The 24899-nt window shown below is 46.2% G+C and overlaps 1 long non-coding RNA gene and 1 pseudogene across 2 annotated transcripts; both read left to right on the top strand.

The window, feature by feature from the left end:
- The first annotated feature begins 2710 nt into the window (after nt 1-2710).
- On the top strand, nt 2711-7325 carry LOC124681160. Of its 2 annotated transcripts, XR_006995739.1 has the most exons (3): nt 2711-2864; nt 4184-4825; nt 6940-7325. It is a non-coding gene; the product is annotated as an uncharacterized LOC124681160 (long non-coding RNA). The 2 variants fall into 2 exon arrangements; XR_006995738.1 differs by lacking the exon at nt 2711-2864 and having other exon boundaries at nt 3263-4825.
- A 3477-nt stretch (nt 7326-10802) lies between these two features.
- LOC124681156 lies at nt 10803-12115 on the top strand (annotated as a pseudogene).
- Nucleotides 12116-24899: the final 12784 nt, after the last annotated feature.

The following is a 24899-nucleotide window of genomic DNA, read 5'->3' as shown; positions in this document are numbered from 1 at the left end:
AAGTATTTGAAATTGACATTTTACATGTTTGTGGGATACATTATTGGTTTTATGCAGATTTTTCAGAATTTTTTAAAATTCAAATATATGATTTTTAATTTATTTAAAAAACGAGATCACTGGTACCCATGTGCACCAAATCTCTGTCCATTTTTCAGTCGATACTCTCTTCATTTGTGCTCGAGCCGAGCCAACCTAAAAAAAAAAAAAAAAAAAGAGCCGGTCTCGCCTTCTCGTACTCTGCATGGTGTCGTTCTCGGCAAGACGGCGACGTCGTCGTTTGACCTTTGCGCGCCGCCTCATTAATCCGGTCGGTGCAATGCAACCTGCAACGCATGAGAACCAACACAAGCATGCGTACCGGCCGGGAGCATGCATGCTAATTCCTGAGCAAGTTCAATGCACACAATATGTCACTTGTGCTGTCAGTTCTTTTGAGAAGTTAACTTGTCTGCCCTTTCTGCGACCGGAGTACTTATGCAAGGACTACTCTCTTTTTACACATTATTACTCTGCATGTTGCTTTATTCAGATTTGAACATTTTAATTACAAGTCACATACAAAAAAAATACGGCATCTATAACACGAAATCAACACGGTTACAAAGTTTGACTATAAGCAAAACCGATACGCCTACTAACTAAAACGAGGGAGTAGTTATCGTGCGGGAAGCTCAATATCAACAATCTGCAAACCCTTGATGTTATGATGAAGCATTCATGTAGTAAAAAAACAAGGGAGTAATTCATGGAAATTGAATTTGAGCTTAAGCTGTGACAAAAAAAAGGGAACGGAGGCTACGACAATGTAAGTATGTTGTCTGAACAAATGGAGTGCTGGTCCATTCGTGTCAACAACACATCGCCAACGATTAGTAGATTGGAACCGCGTTATGCAGTGTGACCCCAAGGTAATGCAAATATGCACACTGAATCATTTGTGTCCTCTTTCTCTCGTGAGAGGCCAATGCGGTAGACTCCTTCCATCTCTGGCCAAGGCGTTGGGTTTGGTTTCCTCTCCCTCCTCTTGCTGCTCGGTGGCAGCACGAGGGAGTGGGGTTCTCGTTTCTTTGTTCTGGTCTAGTAGTTAGGGTTAGGTTTTGTCTTTCATTGTGTGCTGTTGGGGTGTTGGGCTGGTGTGAGCGGCGTTCAGACAAATAAATCTTCCTCAACTCTACTCTTACACTAGCGATGACTTTTAGGGCGGCGTCTCGGGGTTGATGGCAATGTGTGTTGTTCGGTCCTTCAAATCGGCAATGTTGTCTTCTCGCCGTTCTTCAGATCTGGCGAGATCTAGTGGTATGTTCAAGCGGGGATGGCGTGGCAATGGCGTCATCCTCGTGGTGGACTTGTGTCCTCGGGCTCCATCGTTGCGATGGCACTCGCTCCAGCGTCGGAGCGGAGCTTGGGAGGGTTTTGAGGAGTGCGTGCAGACTGTAGTCTACGTTGTGAAAATTAGAAGATGATGAATCTTGTGCTAGGTTTGTGGTTGGAGGTGGAAAAATCGGGTTTCCTTCTCCGACATAGTCGCGCGAGGGCGCAAGATCTGGAGCTCGGTGGCGTGTCCGAGATGTTGCCCCGGTCTGATTCTTTCGACGATAATGGCTCTACCTTTGGGAAACTATCTTCAAGGTCTGCAAAGTTGCTGGACATTGATAGAGCCGCGGCAAGCTCGGGTGAAGAGGTGATCTTCCTTGGGTGGCTTCTACGGTGGTGCTGGAGGCGAGCGACATGCGTTCGTGTTTTGCTCAAGGATTTGTTCGGTCAGGATTGAATTTTTTCTGTCCGAGGATCCCTTTTACAAAAGTTAGTGTTCTCTTATCCTTTTAGTTCTGTCATACCGATATTTGCGTGACTTATAACTTGACATCTTTTCTATGAATGAGATACGATTACCTGCAGAAAAAAGTAATGCAAATATGGAAAGGAGCCGTCCCACGCACTCGTCGATGGATCAGCTGTGGAGTCTATCAAATGTCTCATTCGAGCCGCACGTCGCTGTGTGGCGAGATGCGAACAACATTTCTGACCTTTGGCTTTAATTTGCCCTTTCGCCGTGATGATAGCGCCACGCACAGTTTGATGCTCCACCGGCATATTTCGCCGGTTTTCTCACGGGTGAAAATATGTATGTACTCCGATAGTATACCCAGCAGTGTAAGTACGTACTACGTAGTTTGAACGGATGGGTGCTCGCTTTTATATTACGTACCATTTTTTTAGAAGCGCTTTTATATTTACCAATGCTACCCTATATATCCGGCTGACGGACCGTTCACACTTGATCCCGTATGAATACAGAGCCAAACTTGCCCAAGTTCACACCGGCCGGCCAGACTATCGTTTTCTTGTCATGCACTTGGATATGAAAGATTCTGTGGGATACTACTGAGCTCGATGTCGGAGTACTTGGCTCGATCAGCTTTGGTCAACCCTCTATATACGTAGGATTTTGGATAAAATTCTCTACAACATATAATGCTGTTGTAATCGCTGGCTTCTCAGCGACTTGACGGTGCGCATAGCCCGTGTGGGGCCAGCTGCCGACCACTCTCCTTTTCTTTGTGCCTTCCAGAAAAAAGAAAAGGTTGTTCATATGGCGTAGGGCCATCGCCGCCGCAGCCCACCCCCCGACCCCAAGCCAGCCGCCGCAGCCCACCCCCCGACCCCAAGCCAGCCGTTGCCGCCGCTGCCCACCTCCCTGCGCCGGCCGCCGAGCTCCTCCCCCGCCTACTCTGCTCCCTCTCGGAAGAGATCGCCCGCGGCCGGCTGCGGCGTCGCACCGGAGAAAGATCCAGCCGCTGACGAGCCCTCTTCGCCGTCCGTCGCCTGCCGCTGAACTGGGCTGGTTTTCGGGTCTGCAGGTCAGTGTTCCTTCCTCCCAAGCCCACTTCTCTGGTTCTTCTTCTTCTTGGTCAGAGCTCCTTTTATGCCGGCGTCAATGCCTGTTGCCTGCTGCTGGTTGTGGGCCAGGGGCGCCTCTGCACGTCTAAACTGGGCGGCGATGAGGAGGCCCGACCCTCGGTGCAGACGCTGCCTCCGACCGGTGGCTGCGTCAGACCTCGCGTCGCGAGTCCAGCCCTCCCGTCCGCACCGCGCGCCACAGGCATGAGTGCCCTGTTCGGGCAGCCGCTGCGCCCGCGTCGGTGGCGGATGCGGCGAGCTTCCGATCGAGGGTTCCGGCGAAAGCCAAGCCGTTGATTTGAGCCGCCCCGTCATGGATTCGTCCACTTTGTTTGTGCCATGTTTCGATTTGGTACCCCTACTGCCCTCTCTCTCTCTCTGTGTAGTCTGAGCTTCTGTGTTTGGGCGAACTCTAACTAGACAGAGGGTTTGGCTGGTCGACGGTTCCAGATCCTGCCTCCGACGAGCAAGTTTGGCACTGGGAACCCTACGAGTAGAGTGGGGATGGTGCGAGTGTAGTGTTGTGTACTACAACCTTCAGAAATCCTGGAGACTTGGTGGTGATCGTTGGCTGTTTATAGTTTATAAAACAATTTTTTTGCTTCCATGTGCTAATTAATAAAACATTACACCATATTATGTATAGTTTATAATACTTTTTTTTGCTTGCAAACAAGTTTATTGAAATTTTTGTGGAAGGATATAAACTGCCTTTTGCTTGCATGTAGAGCACTTTGGTGATGAATTATCTATGCCTCAGTTCACTAGCAGTTAGTTACTATTCTCCTTATGGTATGGATGCTAGGCAGCAGCTCTCCTCCTCTTGGCCCCTGATATCTTCATCATGCTCAATGAGATGTTCTCGAAAAAAGATTTAGCCTGTGTTCTGTTTTTCCAATAACAGATCGGCTTGGCTATGTATATAATATATGTTCATTAAGATTCTGGAGAGAAGGTTACTGCAACGCAATCCCTTAAAATGCATTTAATTGTATTTGTTATGAACTGAATAACTAATGTATCATGTATCGTCTACTCAGTTACAACCATTTTATTTCTTATTGATGTTTGGATGAAATAATTCATTTGCATGAGATTATAATTTATGCCTGCCAATCAGAAATTTGAACTAAGGTGCTAGCTCTAGATCTAACTGTAATGTTGCTGATCTCGAATGTGTAACACAAAGTCAAAAGAATATGTGACGGCAGATTCAATCCATTTTCGTGAAACGTTTCAGTTGCTTACTCTTGATATCTTATTGCTGTATTCTATGCAGAATGACAAGATGGAGCTTCTGAAACCAGGATCGCTTCAGCATCTTGGAGAAAAATAGAAAATATGCTTGATTTCTTACTGCATGCTGCTTCATCACCAAAATTTATGAAAGATGCGCAACAGGCAAAGCAAGAGAGCACAGAAGCGAACAAAGCTATTTTCTTTGATGTTCTGGTATATATAATGATTAAATCATCTTTGTTTGCTGTCTTTCAAATATTATGGCTGTACCATGCATTATGTTTTTCTCATCAAGCTAAGTAAGCACACATGTAGCTTCCACATTTTGACATTTTCCTAAGGAAAATAGATCTTTACACTTGGTCTGCATATTCTCCATCTATTGCTATAACTTCTCCAATCATGTGTCTGTTCTCCTGATGTTGGAGGAGGACAAGAATATTTGCTCTTTGTTTGGTGTAGCAAGTCAACGTCCTCCACTTCCTCCTCTAGGAAAGGGTCCTGGCTCCGCCAAGCTCGGCCACGCCGCCACCAGCGGCACCGCATCTCAGGAAAGGGTCAAGTCGAGCTCTCCCGTGCCGCCAACAACAAAAACAGGTTTATGTGCGCCCTCGGCGACAATCATACGGTCACCCTCTGCCGCTGCGTTGGAACCAAACCCTGACTGTCCACAACCGCCTAGGTATGGATATCTATCTGTGGCCACGTTTATCCTTCAGTGCCATCTGCGTGTGGTTCAGGCGATGTGTTGTCCTGCCATGTGAATGCCACATCAAAGGAGGTGCACTACCTTGGCAAGGCCAGGATTCATGTTAAGAAATTTATGTACCAGTTTATAATGTCAGTACTATATCTACCAAAATTGCTCTTTGTCTATTCTTCAAAAATTTCAATCATATGGACCTCTGATAATTAAAGTCGTGGTAATGTTGAAAGATGAAAGACATACATCTGTATTAACAAGAAAACCATATGAAGTGGGAAAAATATGTACTAAATACCTTGGAATTTGAGTAATGGTTGTTATAATTGCTAATTGATTTTTAAAAGATTAAAGAGATACATATGAAAGAAACCGTATGTACTAAAGGGCCTGGGATAGTTGTTAATTTATATACCGTACTACTTAGCCATATTTCCAGATAACCTTTAGGCGCCAATGATTAAATCTGCAGATTATAGTATCTTTATTTACTATGACACATCTTCAATCAAATAGTTTCAGTGTATTGGATTATTGGCGGCATCAGTTAGTTATGTTTCTTAAGCATTGTATTGATTCCTGCACCTTGGTTTGACCTACAGGTTGGTCTGATTTTGTTTTATTTTTGTTATATAGTTGTCTCGCCATAGAGGTAATGCAGATCTAGGGTATATTTAGGTGAATGCAGGTTTTAGCATTTGATTGCCTAGACATATGTGTGCTTTGATTATCTAATGTTCGATATTTGTGATGGAAGATTATTGTGAATTTCCTATAGGCAATAAGTAGGCCTTGGCGGAGCTAAAAACTAAATAATGATGCACAATACTGATCGAACTTCATCGACCACAATGGCATTTAGGATAGTACAAATAGTTGCTTTGTGTGATTATCGTTATGTGTCATTAACTAACTTTAGGTTTCTACCGCTGTGATCAATCTTGGCCATCCACTTCGGCTTGTGAGATGGTTTGCTCTATATCGTTAACTCCCTCGATTCTCTTACTTGACTCTGGGTTCTACAGTGTGTTGGGCCCATTTTTAGTGACATAAATCAAAGAATTAAAAGGTAAAATTTGAAGAAAAATAGTGATAAGCAAGTACCATATTTGGTAGTTGTTGTGGTAGTGAATTTGGTCCTGCTTTGATTATGTCAATGTGTTTAGACTGTTACTAAATTGTTAAAATGATTCAAGCTATATTATTTATCTTGATTTGAGCAACCAACCGAGTGAACCTGGTTGATTAATGAAGTTAAATTAATTAGATCTAGCTAGCAACTCAATAAATGTTATCATTGGGCTAAAGGAGTGATTTTTTTTTTTTACTTTTTAAAGTATGTGTGAATAGTCCGAGCTTTCCTGAATCTCTGAGGCCTACACTGCACATACATTACCCAGAAGCTTAGAACTATCCCTGGAAGCAATACTAGAAAAGAGTTAATGGAAGCAATACTACCCAGTTTGCATAGTGCCCAAAGTCACAATAAGAACCCAGTACTTCTCCTTTGCTTTAGGTTGTAGAAATGTCCAAGTATTTAAAGGTATTACTTGAAATTGCTTTCTAGCTCATGGTATTTATGGTGCATCAATTCTCTTGCACTTTGACTATCACCATGCTTAGCCCATCTGAGTGATGGTGATTTTGTCATGCAAACACTGGCATAAACAGATAAATGGGTAGCTCCAAGTGGCTATGTGTATCCATAAGACCATAACTTCATAACATACAATGCTTGCAGAGGTTTCATTAAAGGTTGCTGGTAAAAGGAAAGCAGGAACTCTGTGGTCTGACATTTTACATTGAGCAAACCACCCCTGGTTTATGTTTGACATCAATAGCTCAAAATATAGCAGGCCAAATTCAGTTTACAACACTCATGTTAGAATACAAAAGTACATACTTTGCTCCTGATTGAGGTGCAAATTCACCTGAATCAGTTATGTATTTGATTTTTTCCTTTGGAAACAAACATTCTGCAGTAAGACTTTCTATTATGTTCCTGTGCAACCTCCACTATTATTTTCTTTATTTTCTGTTGTTCTGCCAACTGAAAACCAGGTTTAAACTGTCTTTTTGCCGATGTTCTCCAGTCCATCTACGTTGGTGGCAGAGGCGGTACTAGAGGTGTTCTCCAGTCCATCTACTCCATGGCTAACTGTCCTCCCTGCCACCAGGGCGAAAACCACTCGGGTCTGCGAGCACGAAGAACCCCAATGAGAATACATTGAAGGACCTTGGAACTGGAGGTTGTTCAACGTATTTTGTTCTATTCTTGACCAGTAGAAAAACTAAAGTAGCACAACTACACTTAGTTCTAAGTTTTGTTGTACAAATTGACTCTTTTTAGGATGACCAAATTTCTCCCGTGTTTATTGTTATACATATTGATTGTTGATACTCTCGGTCAGGGATCTTGCAATTTTTGTTCATTGGCATATTTATCAAGTTAGCTGGCTCCCTCTCAGGGAAGTTAAAATTGATTTTGAGTGGTCTACTAACACCCTATGGTACAAGGTGTTTCCTTTGAGGCCATAGTGTGTTACCAGTTTTGTTTATCACATGACCTATGAAAATCCATTACCATTTTGCCCCTCTTTTGTCAACAACGCGTTACACCTGCAGTTGTTGAGAAGATCGAAATGACTGCGATGCTACCACGGCAGCCACATTATGTCAGGATGAAATGCAGGCGGCGCGGCGAAGCGCGCCTTTCATCTAGTGTAATATAAACTGCAGGAAGGGGAGCGGCGGTGCCTACAATTTATGCCTTCTAGGTTTTCCTCTGAAAGGCGAAGTAGATACGGATGTACCGCCCGACCCACGGCTTCTTACCGGACCTCGAGTCGCTAGCCCCGTGGTCGTTTTTGGTCTTGCGGAACGGTCATCTTTTTTTTGTCATGGCGTCGGTCGGGTGGATAGGGTGGACTCTAGCAATGGTGTGATCGGGAAAATGGCCGCCGGTAGCGTTTCTTTAAGAGGGTTGGACGCCATCTCGCCTTCAGTGACCTGCCACTGCGATGCCGCCAGCATCGCACGCTAGCGGAAACCGAGCGCTATTAACGCGACCCTGAAAAGCTGCAGTGTGCCGTCCGTAAGTTATGCCGCGGAAGACGAAACATCTGTGCCACTGCCTGGCGGGCTCGTGCAAGGACCGGGTGGATGACCGCTGCGTCTGCGCAGTGTCCGCAGTGATGCAAACCTGGCGCATATTTGGCCAGGTTTGCGTCGCCGCTGACACCGGTCACTTTGCATCGCCCCGCTGGAGCGGATACCAGACGCATTTCCGGTCACCGCGGACGCAAACGGTAACTCAACGTCCGTTTGCGTCACCCCGTTGGAGATCCCTGAGCTCAATGTCGGATTACTTGGATCGATCAGCTTTGGTCAACCCTCTATATACGTATGATTTTGGACAAAATGTAAGATAAACTGCAAGAAGGGGAGCGGTGGTGCCTATAATTTATGCCTGCGAGGAAGAGAACGAAATATTTCATAACTGTTCCTCTATACAGTTCGAGGATGCAGGATCTATTCTGCTGTAGCACTTTTCACACAAAAAAACTCGATGGAGTTAACTATATACGTGTTTTACGGTTTGGTCATTTGCAGTATTTGCTAGAGATACAAACAAAGGTTGGCTCTGGTGGTTAGGTCCCTTGTGGTGGAACCGGCTCATCCAGGTTCAAGTCCTAGACTTGGTATGGGTGTTTGCATTTATCTGGATTTATTCCAAGATTTAACCGATACTATGCTTTCAGTGGTAGGTGATGTGTCCGTCAACAGCGAGGCGCCAGTGGTGACTTCGTCAACTTCAAGATATGCCGGCTCAGTTTGTCGGAGGTGCTCATAAAGGTAGGGTGTGCGTGCGTGCGTTCATAGGGGTGTTTGTACGTGCGTGTTTGTGAGCGTCTGTGTTGTACTGTGTTCTAAAAAAGAGTATTTGCTAGAGATGCTTTTAATTAGTACACTATACTACACCTTTTTAAGCCTGAAAACAATTTCTCCTCGGCTCTAAATACTGGTAGCAACATCGGTCTTGGACAAAATATAGGCTAAAAGCCTGTCTAGATTCACTGATTCTGTGACAAGTATCTAAAATCGGAAAAAGTTGTTAGACTTTATAAACATAGGCTCTGTCCATATCATGTAACTTGTATTGTACACATCTTTGTACACTTATGTTTTAGGGCGTTGAGCAGTTTCTCAAACACACGCATTACTTCTTCTCACATGGTATCAAAGTCTAAATCTCAATATAAAATCTTGTCTCAAGCGTACTATTAATATAAAATAGTCGTATCTAGCTAACATGGATCCCATGTAGTTTGGACTTTTAAAAATCTTAGCTAGTGCGCTTTCATCTGTTAAAGCAACGGTTATACTTGTAGCGCATCAGGTCCAAAGCTAGGCAGCCTTGCGGGTGCGACAAAGCTGTTCCTGATGAGCTCACCACTTTATACCTGGCTTGGCTGGGCATGAGATCGATCTGATAAGGAGGATGCCACAATGTAAGGTTGATCAAAAGAGACTAGGTCCACCATACTTTACGAGACAAAGTGCTGTGCAGCGCGGGTACGTCTCATCTTTTCTTGGATTCTTATTCTGGATCGATCACTCGACCTCTTCTCTTGCCTTGGAAATGTCACGAGCGAATTAGCACGTTTATATATGAGGTCCAGTTGATATTCAGGTTCGTTATACTCTCTTCGTCTCATGAACTTGTCTCAAAATATATTCAAATTTAGATCAGTGAACAAAGTTTAGACATGTATTTGAATTTGAACAAAATTAAGACAAGCTTCATGAGACGGAGGAAGTACCACCTATAAATAATTGCTAAATTGATCAGTGAACCTTTTCGTGAAAAATAATTAAAAAATAGATGTTTGAGAAGTTCATACCTGCAATCACATGTCCTCAACGATACAGACATCTTTTATCTATTGACCCCTTCCTGTCCTAGCTGGTAATTCTCGTATTTGCATACTTCAAGGGCATGATTGGTTGCTCGTGAGGTGTTTTCCCCCATTTACTGAGCCAAATTTTGTGCGTTTGGTAGCCCATAGAGAAAAAGATTTTCCACACAACATGATTCTTAAAGTAGCATAGATGCATGCAAAATTTAGCACACAAGGCACGCTTGATTTCGGAAATGCTTCCATTCCAACCCGCTTCCGTCAGTACTTTGGCACCATCGCTAGGACGATCATCCTGAAGAGATGTGCTATTCATAGATGGTGATGCTAAAAGAGGTCAAAGACACAGTCTTCCTGGATCAAGGGTGGCCTAGATTTGCCATTGCTCATGAGATCAAGATCGGCTACTTCATGATCTTTAAGGTGATCAAGAGCGATGTCTTCAAAGTCACCATCTTCGACTAAAACATGATGGATGTCATGATGAGGTGCCCACATCATGATCTAGCCCTTGCCATGATCAATGAGCGAGTGGTGTTGTGTATGTCTCATGTCTTCGTCGTTGAACTATTTTTACATTCGTGTTAAATTATGCTTGGTCGTTTGTATGTGCTATTTTTCAATCGTTCGTATGTAGTACTGAAGTATGTTTGATCATCTGTTATGGTTCTGCTGATTGCTTAATCGAAATATGCTCCATAGTCATGCACATACGGGTTGGTAACCTCACCAGTTCAAGAAGAGGTCACCATATCCCCGTTGTGCACATAACCAAACATCATGTTTAGTTTCTTCCCGGTCTAAAACAGCCTACCAATCAAACGGGCTTTTATTTCTCAAACCAAGCGTTGATAGAATTGTTAGCGACTAATCATAATGTAAAAGCTAGCTCAATACTAAAATTTAATGCATACGGTAGCTGGTGGGCTAAATTACACGAAAGGGGAAGAACCTATGCGAGCAACCAATCAAGATTCAATCCAGCGTGAGGCTAAAAATAAGGCAATGCGCTGCACCTGCACATTCTCTTTACGGGGATGCAGTACTGGTAAATTTATCTTGGAGTAGGAAAATGACCAGGCCGCAAATTCCAAACTTGTAAATTTATCTTTGTGGGGATGCAGTACTGGTAAATTTATCTGCGAGTAGGTAAATTTAGCTGCGTACTACACACGTGGTGTCAGGCGCGGAGCTAGCAGGAAAGTGACCAGGCCGCAAATTCCAAACTTGTATCTCTATCTCTATCTCTATCTCTACTATCTAAAAAGGAGGAACTTGTTCTGTTTCCTCCGGTCATAGATTTCGTCCAACATATTTTCAACAAGACATTTTTACCCTCCCACCAAATCACATTATACCGTTTTCTGCCATCCTCCCCGCTACGTCGTGCGTTTCATCGAACAAACAACCCCCACCAGCACCCGTCCTCCCCGCGACTGACGAGCGCCACCGCGATCTAGGGTTCGGCCACTGTCGTCTCCTAGGATCGGCGCCGCCGGCGACGTGCGTCCTCCTGTTGTCGGCCCTCTCCTCCCTCCTTGTCGCCTCCAAGACCCACTCCTCTCCCTCGCGCCACCACCGCCCTCGTCCAAGCTCGCCAACACCAGGACATTCTCCATCGTTCCTAAAAAAATACCTTCTCGTTCTCGATCTACCGATGGGGCCCTGACTCCCCGACGGTGGACATCTCAGTCTGCTTCCCCATGGTGCTCGACACGCTCATCAAGTTCAAGAACGAGCAGGATATGTCGCTCACCTTCCACAAGAGCTGCCGGGAGGGGGTAGATGCGCCATGAACATCGAGGGCAACAACGGGCTCGCCTGCCTCACCAAGATCAAGTCGGACGCGTGGGGAACATCCACGATCTCTCCGCTCCAACAAATCTCCGCCGTACAAGAGCGTCGATCCGTCACTGAATCACAAGGACCTGCCACAACATGATAAGAACGAGATTCCCCAGTCAAAGGCCAACCACACGAGTGCATCCTCTGTGCCTGCTGCTCCACATCGTGCCCGTCATAACGGTGGAATCCCAAGTAGTATCTTGGCCATGCCACGCTGCTCCATGCCAACAGGTATACCTTTGTTGAGTATATTGTGTCTGTGTGCTGGATCTGTTTGATTACTTAATGATGCTATTTGCTAAATTTTTGTGGAGGGGATGCAGTGATCATCTCAACTATGAATTGTAATAACAATGTGCTTTTTAATAGTCCTTTCAGATAACAACTTTACAGACATGTGTTCTTAGTCTTTGTAATGAGTGACACAAATCTGTTCGTAATCAGTCAAATACAATAAAAAGTACTGTCGACTTACCTAGAACTTTGTGCTTGTTAGAAACAGGAAAGAGTTAGCTACTTTAGATTTCTCAAAACAGGCAATTTTCAAATGAAACGAGAATTTCAGCATTTTCGTTTCTACTTTTACATGGTCAGACAATGTTTTTGCAATACTGAGATTTTTAGATACTTATGAGCAGAGCAATGCTGATTTTGCTTACTGCTATCCGTTAATTTATTTTGTGCCGCATAATTTGTGCCGCATAATAAGGACTAAAGTTTGTTCCTGTTGGTTAGCCTGGTCTAACTGGATGCCTACTCAATTGGAAATAAAGATGGAGTGATCATGAGGATTCAGATACATTTTTTTGATAATGAGGATTCAGATACATAGGTACGCTTACCTTTCTCATGAAATTCCCATGACATTCTATTACTCCACTTATGGTTTGTTACATAATGTACTTATCATTTTCTTAATTGGTTAAATTTCTCATTATCATTTGTGTATTATTTTATCAATTTCCTTTCAGTGTGTTAATCTTTGTTAATCATTTGTGGTTAAATCTTCCTCTAATTCTGTTTTTCTTTTGGAGTAAGAAAAAATAATTGTCCACTGGTATTTCTTGTTGCAGCCCGACATAGGAGAGAATGTCTCGGATTTTTCCTATGAAGGGCAGAGGAAGAACGTGACAAATGTTGTAGTAGTTTATTTCCTATCCTGGTCAAGAACAAAGTAGAAGCCGTGCTCCCCTCTACAGATAGAGATAGGTGCCCATCCAGAAGACAGTTAGGTGAGTTTTTTCTTTGTTGCGGATTTGACTTCTGGACTTATCACTCTGTCATGTCTTGTGCTTTTTCTTTGCAATGTGGTCTTCCAGTTTAATCGAACATTTTCTTTCTGCAGGGTCCAGCTTTGCACCTTGTGTGAACTGTTGCATGTATAGTTGTGTTCCAATCTTCAAATTCTCATTGATCTGTTACCGCTGATTCTGTGTTAGCAAAATATAGCTTTATAGGTACATTGCAAACAAAATAGATAGTTGTAAACCTGTAACTAATTGACAGAAATAGCACTAAAGACTACTGAATGATTTTGTGTGTGTTCTAGAGAGGCAATTTTTAAACAGTAGGCTCAGAGGAGCCCGACTTTGAATTAACAAAGCCATCAACCGGCCAGGGATTACACAAGGCCACCCACCCACAACACAACACCACACACCACACACCACACACCACACACCACACACCACACACCACAACGGCCGAACGATACAGGGGAGCACCCCGAACAGCTTACAACTCAACACTACGCGCAAGCACCGAAGGAACTTGCAAGGTGAAGACTACCACGCTCCGGCTCCAAGACATCAAGAACGGAAGGCACGACGAGGTACTGCCAAGAAGCAGGATGGAGATTGTGCTCGAGGAAGACACCTTGGTCTGCAAGCATCAGACACCCTCCTGCTCACACGCCGAAGAGGGTCCCTACCCTCTCGCCTTGGCTCGAAGGCGTCGAACCATCGAACATGAGATCAGCTCACCCGAGAGCTGGGGAGGAGTTGGACTCGAGCCCCAGGACAGCCCCAAACCACGACCACCGAAGGAAGGGAGCACACCACATCCGCCAAACCATTGCTGACCTTGGAGAACCTGAGAGAGGCAGGAAAGCGACCGGAAGCAACTGCATGGTCAAAGCTCTAGCCTTCAACTCTTCTCACCGAGCACCACACTCCCTAGGCGACGCCTCCAACAAGGACACGGTGTGCAGCACGTTGACGTCGCCCAATCCGCAGGATTTTGGGCTTTCGCCCGGGAGGTAGGTCGGGGTGTAAACAGGGGACCTCAGCCACGCCTCCAAGGAGGAAGAACGGCGCCCGAAGGCGTCGCCGCCGCTGGGCCAAGCCAGCCGACCTAGGGTTTCCCCTGGTCCCAAGCAAACCACCAACACCCACAACGTTCTAGGAAAGGGAGAAACCGCCGCCCTCAACCAAACCGGTGGAGGAGAGAGATCCGGACGGGGAGACACGCACCAAATTTGACGAGGAGGTAGACCTCCAAGCCGCAACCGCCGTCCGCTGCGGTCGCACCTCCCAAGAGGATGAGGCCGACGGTCAGAGCCACCCACGACGACGCCTGCCGCGAGCACGTCATCGCCTCGCCAGAAGGGCCGCCACCCAGATCCATGGCCCCAGCCAAAGCCGCGACGGGCAGCACCCTAGCCGCCGGCCACCAATATCTAGCACCGGCGAGGCCGAGCCGGAGAGGAGGACGGGGGGAAGGAGGGCTGCCGAGCAGCCACCGGCGGAGGCCATGCCCCCCTCACACGGCAGCCAGCCTCTGTGCCACCGCGCCAGGGGAGCCCGCGCGCAAATCCCCGCCGCCCCCTTCACCGGCTCTGTGGGGCTTCGCCGGCAGCAGCCTCAGGGGACGGCGAGGGGAGGGAGGGGAGGTGGGGGAAGAGGCGGCGGCGGCGGGGGTTAGGGTTCGCCCCCTCCGATCGCCCTAGAGAGGCATTCCTGTTGCTAGCCGCGGAGAATTTGTTTCTGCTTTGTTCCCTTGGTAATATAATGCTGGGGAAAATTTATATCCGCTTCTTATGCATTCATGTTACTAGCTGTGAAAATAGGTCACTCTGATGTACCAACCATTCCAATCTCAAGCTTAGATTTACACAATTGCTCTTGCATGTCACCCTGCCTACCAGGAGTATTATTTTCACTTCTATGACTCATTTATTATGTACCAAACTAGCGATAATTACTTGGAATATTTTTTTTACCTGCTGATAGATCTCTTTGATGTATCCTCCTGTTTGAATATCCAGGAACCCTCCCTTGATGGTTACGAAGAACATGATAATTCAGAGGTACATCTAAGTGCTATCTAGATTCCAGGACAGTTTCGTTTTTCTACACTGGTTGCGTTTTATTTCTTCTACATGCTATAGATGTAGGACACTAATTTGATTATCGGTTGCATACGTTTTATGGAATTTTGTGGCAGTATGGTATATATCCTTAACAAGAAGAGGAATAAAAATCAGGAGATTATTTATCTCAAAGGATATATAGATCTTTTTATTTTGTAATGGTTATCTGTGTGTTGGATACATTGGAGTTTTCATTTTGTAATGGTTCTCATTTTGTAATGGTTATTTACCATACCAGACTAAAGCTATAGATCTCAAAATGAAGTTTTCATATAATTGGAAATGTTGGATACATTCTATAGTGCCTTTAAGGAGTCTGGCTAATTTTTCTGATACTAGATGCAAGTTTTGTACATGAGATAGATCCATCAATTTTTACTGGTAATAAAATTTAGGTGACTTTATATCTACATAGCACAGTAGAGGTTTATATTTTCTTTTTAGAGTAAATTTTCCTTGGAATCAATATTCTGTCAGATTGACACCATATATGAAATAACACATGCCTCTCCACTGCCTCCAGAGCTTCCCCAACTCCCAAGGTAGCTGCCTTTACAAAAAATTGTTGCTTGTTCTCTAGCCTATGCTAAAATTGATTTGCTCATTAATCTTCAGACGTGTTTCTGTTAAATTATTACCCATGCTTTTCTGTTAAATAATATGATTATTTATTGAAAATAACCTCATTGTTAAAATGTATTATCTGTATAATAACCTGGACCATTGGTGTAATGACCAGTTACAGATGATAATTAGGCCATTGACCTTAGCAGATAGCTTTAGTATGGTATGGTAAAGTTTCCAAGGCTCTTCAAATTTTACATCCCCATATCATAAGTAATTAACCTGAAAAAATAGATAAACTTCTTATTGTGTTTTTCTGCAGCCACGGGTAAGGTTTACTAGCAAGCCTGGAACTCAAACATTATTATTAACGATCTGAACATATTTACGTACTAACTCGTGTGATTTACTTGCCGATTTAGATTTTTTGATCAAAACTTTCTGTTTTAAATAAGCACGTTGCGCTATTATTCGTAGGCTACTACCTTCTGCTGTAGCCGAGCTCCACTCTATAGCGTGGTAGTACCTATTAAAACTGATTAGAATCATGTGTTAACATGTTGCATTTCATCCCGGGAGGAAGGAAATTCAATGAACTACCACTTATAGTTTCTTATCAGTTTTTTCGGTTTCAAGGTGTTGTGGAAGTGTCAGCCATTCAGTTAAGAAATGTTATACATTCTTTTCTTTTGCCCTGTTATTCTGCCCAGGTTGAAATTGTTGACACCATTCAGGTCTGCCAAATTTTAACTATTAGTATATTCAACAAGTTTTGTTCTGTTTGTTTCATTTCTGAATATTGTTCTTGGCACATGCATATATACAAAAGAAGAAATGCAACTCTTGACTATCCTCTTAGAATATCAGTAGTACAACAGTTTAAGTAGAGCTTTCCCTGGGATTGTATGGCACCAAAGATGCCAAAATCAAGTGGTAGACAATGGAGTGTTTCATAGTACACATGCTTTAGCTCTTCTCTTTTATTAAGCTTGATCTGAACGGGAGTGGAGTTTTGGCTCACGGGTTTAAATGTACTTGTTATCTGTACCATTGTTTGGTGCCCTGAGATTGACGACTCGGTCAGAATTGAATGACCTATGTGCGTCAGTAATTGCAGGATACAGCATAGTTGTCACATACGATCGTGCATTGGGCCCACCGAAATAACATGCGGCGACATGGGAGAAACCGTGGTTTGAGATTGTGGCCTAACCGGGAAGATCTGGACCCGCGGAACAGGTTGCTGGTGGCTACATGGACCACGATCTAGGTTTGCAGCGGGAGCTATAAACGGCGACGGGACGGGAGCAGAGGTGAGCACAGGCTCACTGACGCCCTCAGGCACAAAATGGGTTGAGCGTGAAGCTGATGGGCAAGCTAACTACGCACTGTCTACTGAAAAAGTGAGTTGGGAGAGGGTGTGTTGGGGTGACAAAAAACAACGTCTTGCTGTAGTTTGTCATGTACAGATTATTAAAACTGCTATGTCGAGTTTCTTCAGGACTGCCGAGTTCGTTGAGGACACGCGCATGACTTGATGCGCCACCGCGTGCACCACCATCCTTTCCCCGCCACAGAATCTGCGCCAACCTTCCCATCGGCAGACGGCAGCCTCTGTGACATCATCCCAGTCTCCTCGCTCAAGGACGCGCTCCCCAGGGTGCCCCTCCTCGACGACGACGGCCCACTCTTTCAGCACCTCGCCACATGGTCACCCTTGCAAGGTGGTCACAGTTCCAGCTGTTGGGTGAATCGATGCAATCCGTCAGTAAGCGACGCATAGAAAATCCCAAACTAGAAATCAAACACATGCAAGAATAAATTCGTCTTGCTATCTGATTGTGAGTCTGTTATGTCACACTACACGGAACGAACCAAGAGGCTTCCACCCTCCTGGAAAATTTACAGGAAAGTGTCTTTGAAGAAGAACCGTCGAGGTAAGGGATGGATGAGGAAGAAGAGAGCAACAATCAAAGATGTTGGTGCGCCGTGCCCCCACCGCCACCAACGTCTCCTCCATGCGCGGTGCGCCGCCGCCGCCACCAGGCTCTCGCTGGTGCTGATGTGCCTCGCCCAATCCCAGAACATGTATACCCCTCTGCCACCTGGATTGATCTGCGCCGCCGCACCAGGTGTGGAGGACTGGAGGCGACAGTTCTTAATGGTGCATGCCGTCTGTGTTTGTCCCGTCCAGGTCAACGGGAGCATATGGCTCTAAGTGCTAGCAGCTGGTTGGCCTGGATACTATTCATAAAACGCTGCATACGTCAGAATACAACTGAAATACAACGAGCCTCATCATTGTGGAAGCCAATGATTGGTCCACATAAAGGGAGTATTTGGATCTGGGTTCCAAAACGAATTTCCGTGATCTGCGCATGGTATCATTATCTTTGCTCAGAACATTTCTTATAGCAGTGTTATTACTTTAGAAGGTCTCTTTGACACAGAACATTACAACCATATTTTTATATCCTTTCATTCCTCATATATTATGAAAATCATTTTACTATTGCTTTGACAGATCGGGTTGTTTCTTAGACCTTTCCAATCAGGCATAATATGTAATCACCTCTTCTTCTTTTTTTGGGAAATGTAGTCACCTCTTCTTTGTTGTTACTCGACGTATGAACATGATTTGAGTTGGATAGTGTCGCATGATTTTAGTTGTGTGATAAATAAACCAGAGTTTATTTTTTTAGCCACACATTCTAGGGCCCTGCGCACGCATTCGTTGCACTTCAATCTCAGACATCATCGACCTATTAGCAAGCCGGGTTATCTAAGCCTCATCATTGCAGAAGTCGTGGTACCTCAATGCACAACAATGTTGTCTTGGTATTGCGTTCGATGTTAGGATGTTGTAGTGCATAATGATATCCCTAATTTGTTTTGATTTTTTTCATAGTGTGTTGTGAATGATATATGCATTGAAAAATAAAATTTGAGGACCCGTGGCAACGCACGGGCATTTGTACTAGTTCTACTGAAAAGGAAAAACAAAGACCTTCTAGAGGTGGCGAACTATTTGTATCGACTGGTCTTTTTTTTTCTTTTGAATAACAGCAGGAGAACTGCTGTGTTCATTGCATTAGAAGAAAAAAGGTACAGAGACCCGAACTGCTCAGTTTATTGAAGGAAAATCGGGCGAAAACCTTTACATCAACAAGAGCACCGCTAGACATAACGAACGTCGGGAAGGCTAGGAGCGGCACAAACATAGAAGCACACCACCGGGGCAAGCAGCGTCACCGAACATCATCCCTCATGCTTACGGTGGGACGTCTTCGACTTCATTGCAACAGCCCCAAGGTGACTCCAAACATGTTGAATCGATCACCATTGCCACGAGCTTGTTCGCCGTCTTCAACAACATTGGAGAGAGAATACATAACCCAAGGGAGGCGGCATGTGCCGCTCCGGTCTTGAGAGGGCGGAAAACAGGACTCGTCTGGCGCCGCCTGCATGTCGAGAGTGCTCCTGCCACCGCCACCACGAGGCAACCCCACGAGACCCAGCACCACAGACTCCAAGAACACTTACCATTGGTAATGCCCGACCAGCCGCTTGACCACGGCCCAGGTGCTCCCATCAGTACCATGTCTCCAAAACGATGCTTCCACTGAAGTAACAACATCGAGGATGCCGCCATCGCCAATCCGACATGCGGATTTAGGTTTTCACCCAAAGACAAGAACCAAGAGCGGGAGAAGTGTTCGATCTCCTCGGTAATGCCTTCAACAAGGAAAACGACACACAGCAGTGACATCATCACCGGCATCGACGGAAGTCGAGCAAGATTTTCATCCGGAGAACTGCACACCTTGCTGGAACCTGAGTTCCCGGCACAGCTCAGTCACACCCAACCTCTCCACACGTACCTCGCCGGAGCAACATCAAGGGCGGCTTCATGACTAGCACCCCCGCTGGCCACCAAGAACCTGTGTGCACTCCACCTCCCTCCAGCCTTCAACTAGGCAGCCTCCAAACTGCCCGAGCCACCAGGAATTGGAGCAAGGCCGCTTGGCCATCCGCTCGCCTGTCCGCTGCCCTGGTCAGCAAAGGAAGCGGCGCCGCCACATCAGACTGGAGAGCAGCCGGAGCAGGACTGCGTGCCACCGCGAAGGACGCGGCCCGTGCGGCCCGGATCCGGCCCAATCGGACCCGCGCAGCCAGGCGCGATGCAGCACGCCAGCGCCGCACCTGATGGCCTTCGCCGCCCCGCCTAGAACCGCCGCACCTCGGTCCACCACCGCGCCAACGCCCACTTGGGCGAGGCCAGCCTCACCCGCGCCGACACCCGCTTGGGCGCGACCAGCAGCGAAGCCCTCCGCGTCCACCGCGAGCTCCCCCCAAGCCCTTTGGAGGCCGGGGCCACCGCCACCGCGGCGAGGCCAGCGGCAGCAGCGGAGAAGGAGGGCCCTAGGAGGAGGGTCTGGCCGGAGACGCTCGAGTTCCCCCATGCCGCCCAAGCAGAGCGACGCGGGGGACGAAGGCGACTCGAAGTGTCGAATGGAGGTGGGGAAGTCACGACAGCAGGGAAATGACTCTGTCCACACGTCGACTGTTGTATCGACTGGTCTGACCACACTTACGTTTGAATCAAACAACACGCAGGGTGTAGCTATAGTATACGTAGGGTACGAACAAAATGTCGGAAAGCATGATACAGGACAAACGTCACGTACATAGTAATAACAATTATTAAGTGGTGGCGGTCGTTGGTGTGTGGTTCCAAAAGCTTGATGGCTAGGTTTCGAATCACATTGATCAATTGTTGTTAATTAGTAATTAGTTTAATGAGGCCCTTACATGATCATTTATTTTCTTACTGGTTAACCAGCCATACAATTTGTTCCCATCGTGTATAAACGTTCATCATTTATCAAGATCTACATGTGCGTAATAAACGCAAGGCTTTCAAGATATGTACTTGCGAAAACTTAATACATGTACTTGCAACAAGTTAATGAATTAACGTTCGAGAATGTTAGTTGAGGATGGGAAAAAGGTTGCTTAACTATTGTGCATATCGACAACAAACTCAGTCCACCGGACATGCACATCCCTGTCAACAACAATTCAGAAACGAACTTTCCATCCATTGACACCGGCCCCTTGGTTTTGTACGTCTTTGCTTAATTCTTTTTTCACATAACTCAATCCATTGTGTGGGGAAGCAGGCAACACATATATTTGTATTTTTTAGGTAAATATTTATATTACTTGATATGACCTTAGTTAAACAATTGAATACTAAAACAACACCAACGTCATGTATATGCGTAATACGGATAAAATGTTGGAGACTGGATAGAACAACCGGTGGTAGTTGTTGGTGGTGATCAATCGATCATGCATGCTTCATTAATCAATTTCATTGATCGGGACCCTTGATTTCGATGTTATATTGTTTCGTGTTGGTTAACCAACCACTCCCGGCAATTAAAACTCAGCTACCCTGATTTGTTCAATTGTTACATCACCAACTATCACTGATCATGCCAATTTGAAAAGATATATGCGTGCAACAATTTAGCTAATCAATATTTGAATTTAATTTGAGGATGTACGTGCAAAAACTAAAGTATTACTGTTGCGTACAAGATTACCATTTAATTGCCTACACACAAGGCACATGTGGTACCAGTACTTGGCACTACTTCACTGAGCATCTGCACAGTGGATAAGCTAAGCTAGGCGTGTGAGTAGAGAAAGGACCAGACTAGCTTGTCAACACTCAACACGGGGCCCACGACGATAAACGGACGGAGGAACACTTTAGGCGCTTTTAGTCGGTCCGGATTCGCTAACTTGGGTAAGGCAAGTTAGAGAGCTACAGTATCCCTAACTTTGACTGTTTTGTAACCTGATGCAAACCAAGACGAGGAAAGCCTACCAAACGCATCCTTGACCGACCTCTGACTGGTTTTCGTCTTTGCCTACTTCAATCCAATGTGGGGCTAGCCAGGAGCAACGGAAGGCAAGTCAGCGCATTTGTGTGTGTGTTCTCCATGAACGTGGTGTCGTTCTCCACGAGACTGCGACATTGTTTTTGACCTCAGAACTACGTCTTCTTTTTTCACACCTTAGAGGTGTTTTGGAACATGGGAGCATATGCTCCCTCTATTTTCAATTTCATTTTACACATATTTTAAATTTTAAAAAAATTGAAACGAAAAATTCGCACGTATATATTCACATGCTACACACTCACAAAGTTGTTTCATAAAAAATGGACTTGCCATGTGAAGTGTGTAAAAAAGAGAAAACACAGTCCTAAAAATAATGCTTTTTACAAGATAAATTTTCTCTTTTTTACATAGACCACAAAAAATATTGAATTTTCGTGAAACTTGATGAATGCACATATATTATGGAGATGTACATGTAGAATTTTTTTTCAAAATTTTTCGACAACTCGAAATATAATTTTTTGGTATAGGGAGCATACGCACCCGGGAGCCGAATTGAATTTCCGTCAATTTAGAGCTAATATATACAATAGTGAGCTATAAAATGTACTACTCCCTTCGATTCATATTAATTGACTCTATTATGGATGTATTTAGACATATTTTTTCAGTTCTAGATACATCCATATTAAAGTCAATTAATATGAATCGGAGGGAGTACTTTATTTATATATGACCCACTTTTACTCTCACAAAGTGCCTATGAGCACGTGATAGAGTTGGCTCTTGCATAAGAGCCCACTCTTTTTCTCTCTCCTCCTCTCTCTCTCCTCTAACTAAACAATAATATACTATTTTAATCCTTATAGTCAGCTGACTAGAACTTATTGTACTTGCTCTTATTATGATGCGGACCTAGAGCATAGCCGACCATGGATCTAGATAGTGTCACACAGTGGCGAATCTAGGATAAAATTGGTGGGGGTGCCAAGTTTAAAACCTTCCCTATTATGCTCTGCATTTAGCCATAATTTGTATAAATTTTAGAACTTAGCTAAATAAGTATTTGTAGTTTCCGCAAAAAAAGAGTATTTGTAGTTTTGGAGGGGGTACCATGGCACCCCCACTAGATACGCCACAGGTGCCAAAACACATATAAATGCTTTGGTATATGGATGCACATATGGTAAAATTCTATTGAAATACAAAGAAAATCAATTTCCATGGTGTCCGGTGCACCCCTTAGCACCATGTGGATCCGCCAATGTGGGAGTGGATAAGCTATCTTTTTTGTGGGAGTGGATAAGCTATCTAGTCTAGCAATTTAAAACTAAAATTTAGTCTCACCTAGTGTGCACGAGTGGGTTAATATTTTTTTTAGAATTTATGTTAGCTATGGGTGGCCCAATAAAGATTCCAACAGACTACGTAACACACTCTGTCCGGGTCAACATGTCAGCAACGATGAGCAATCGTGTGTGTTATACAATGACCCAAGGTAAGGCACATCTGACATCTCGTCGCTCACCACAGAACCTTTCCATCAGAAGGACTGAGAGCATCTCCAGCCGCGTCCTTCAAAGCGTCCCTCAAAGGGATTTGGGGCTCGCCGGACAAGAAAAACCGTTCCAGCCGCGTCCCCCAAAGCCTATTTTTGTCCGGCGCGTCGCCATATGGTGTCCGGCACCCCAAGCCCGTCCCCGTCCCACAAGGGACGCACCGGGGACGCCGGACACAACGAAAAGCGAGGCGGGGAGTGGAGGGGCCGACCCGTCAGCGGCACGGAAGGCTAAAACCCCGTCACCTACCTTTGGTCAAGCGACGTTAATGGCGTCCCTGCAGGGACGCGTCTCGTCGTGCATGGTCGCGTGGCCGTCCGCGCCGGAGTTATTGCGTGCAACCACCCGCTGCCGCCGCTGCTTTAAGACGCCTTGCAGTTCTCGCCGCTCACAATCCTTATCGTCGCCGCCGCCTCCCCCCTCCCAGATCTTCTCCTCGCCGCTCCAAAAATGTCGAGCTCGTCCTCCCGCAAGATCGCCGCGGCGAACGGCTTCGGCCGCGGCAGCCTCACCGTGCCGGAGGCGTGGGCGCCGTACCACGCCCGGTATCCAGTCCCGCCGGACATGCGGCTGCCAAGCATCGGCGGCTGGAAGATGGCCGTGAACGGCATTGGCATCCCGCCGCCGCCGAAGCCGGACACGGATCAATGGAGGGACGCCATCAAGGCCCGGCAGGCTCAACTCACCGCCGAAGAGCGGTTGGATCCAACGTGGGCGGTCAACAACAACGACGCCTGGTGGACGACGTACTTCAAGGCGAAGTACGACGTCGAGTTGCACAGCACCGACAACCTCGTCGGCGGCCCCAACAGCTGGAACAAGGACGGTCGCGCCCTGTTTTGGGGCGTTCCGGGGCGCACCCTCGACAACGTCATCCGCGACATCCGCAACGGCGCTCCAAGGTTGGAGATGCCGTCGTCGCCGCCGCCGTCTCCTCAATGGCAGCCGAGGAGGACGACGTACTCCTCCTCCTCGCACTCTTCTTCCTCGGGACCGGCGCGATTAACGTCGTCCTCGTCGTACCGGTCGGCGCCCTACACCGTCCCCAAACGGGAGGTCAAGGAGGAGCCGACGACGCCCGTCAACACGAGGCGTGGGGGCAGCGGCAGCCGGCGGAAGCAAGGGAGGCCCGGCGGCGCCCTCCTCATCCCGAAGCCGGAGGTGAAGGAGGAGCCGGAGGAAGCGTCGCAGGCGGCGCTGCTGGCGGAGTACGAGCGGCAGCAGCGGCTCATCGCCAGCAGCGACGACCCCGAGGACTGCCCAGGGCTGCAGGCGGCGTTCTTGGCGTCCATGAACGACAAGGACGCCTGGAGGGGCGACCTGGACGCGGCGATCGCCATGTCCATCCGCGACTCCGGCAAGCCGCTGGTGGACCTCACCGACGACTGCGAGGCAGGACCAGGCGGCTTGGTGAAGGACGAGCCCGTCGAGGAGCGCGTCAAGCAGGAGGTCGTCACCGACGACATGTACAACTTCCAGCAGTACTACGACGCCTCCGGCCGCCGCAAGTGGTTCTAGATTAGGTTTAGTTTAAATTTTGTCAAATTTCGTTCGAATCTATGTAAGTTTGGACGAATCTAATCGAATCTCGTTAAGTTTAAAATTTCCGAAATTTTATTTTGGGACGCGACTGGGGAGCGACGTCCCCCAAAAACGGCACGAACAAAACACGTCCCCCAAACGCTCAATCTGGCGTGGTTTGGGGGACGCTTTGGGGGACGCGGCTGGAGATGCGCTGAGCACGAGGTGTGCTGCTAATTATCATCCTCTCTTGCACCAACCTCAGGACCTTCTCTGTTTTTCTTCAGATTCAACAATTCACCGGTGGGGCAGCTGCTTTTTTTTTCAATTACCTTGGATTATATAGTCAACCCCCATTTT

Source organism: Lolium rigidum, unplaced genomic scaffold (assembly GCF_022539505.1).
Source record: "Lolium rigidum isolate FL_2022 unplaced genomic scaffold, APGP_CSIRO_Lrig_0.1 contig_34511_1, whole genome shotgun sequence".
Lineage (NCBI taxonomy): Eukaryota > Viridiplantae > Streptophyta > Magnoliopsida > Poales > Poaceae > Lolium > Lolium rigidum.
This window is presented reverse-complemented; position numbering and strand designations above follow the sequence as displayed.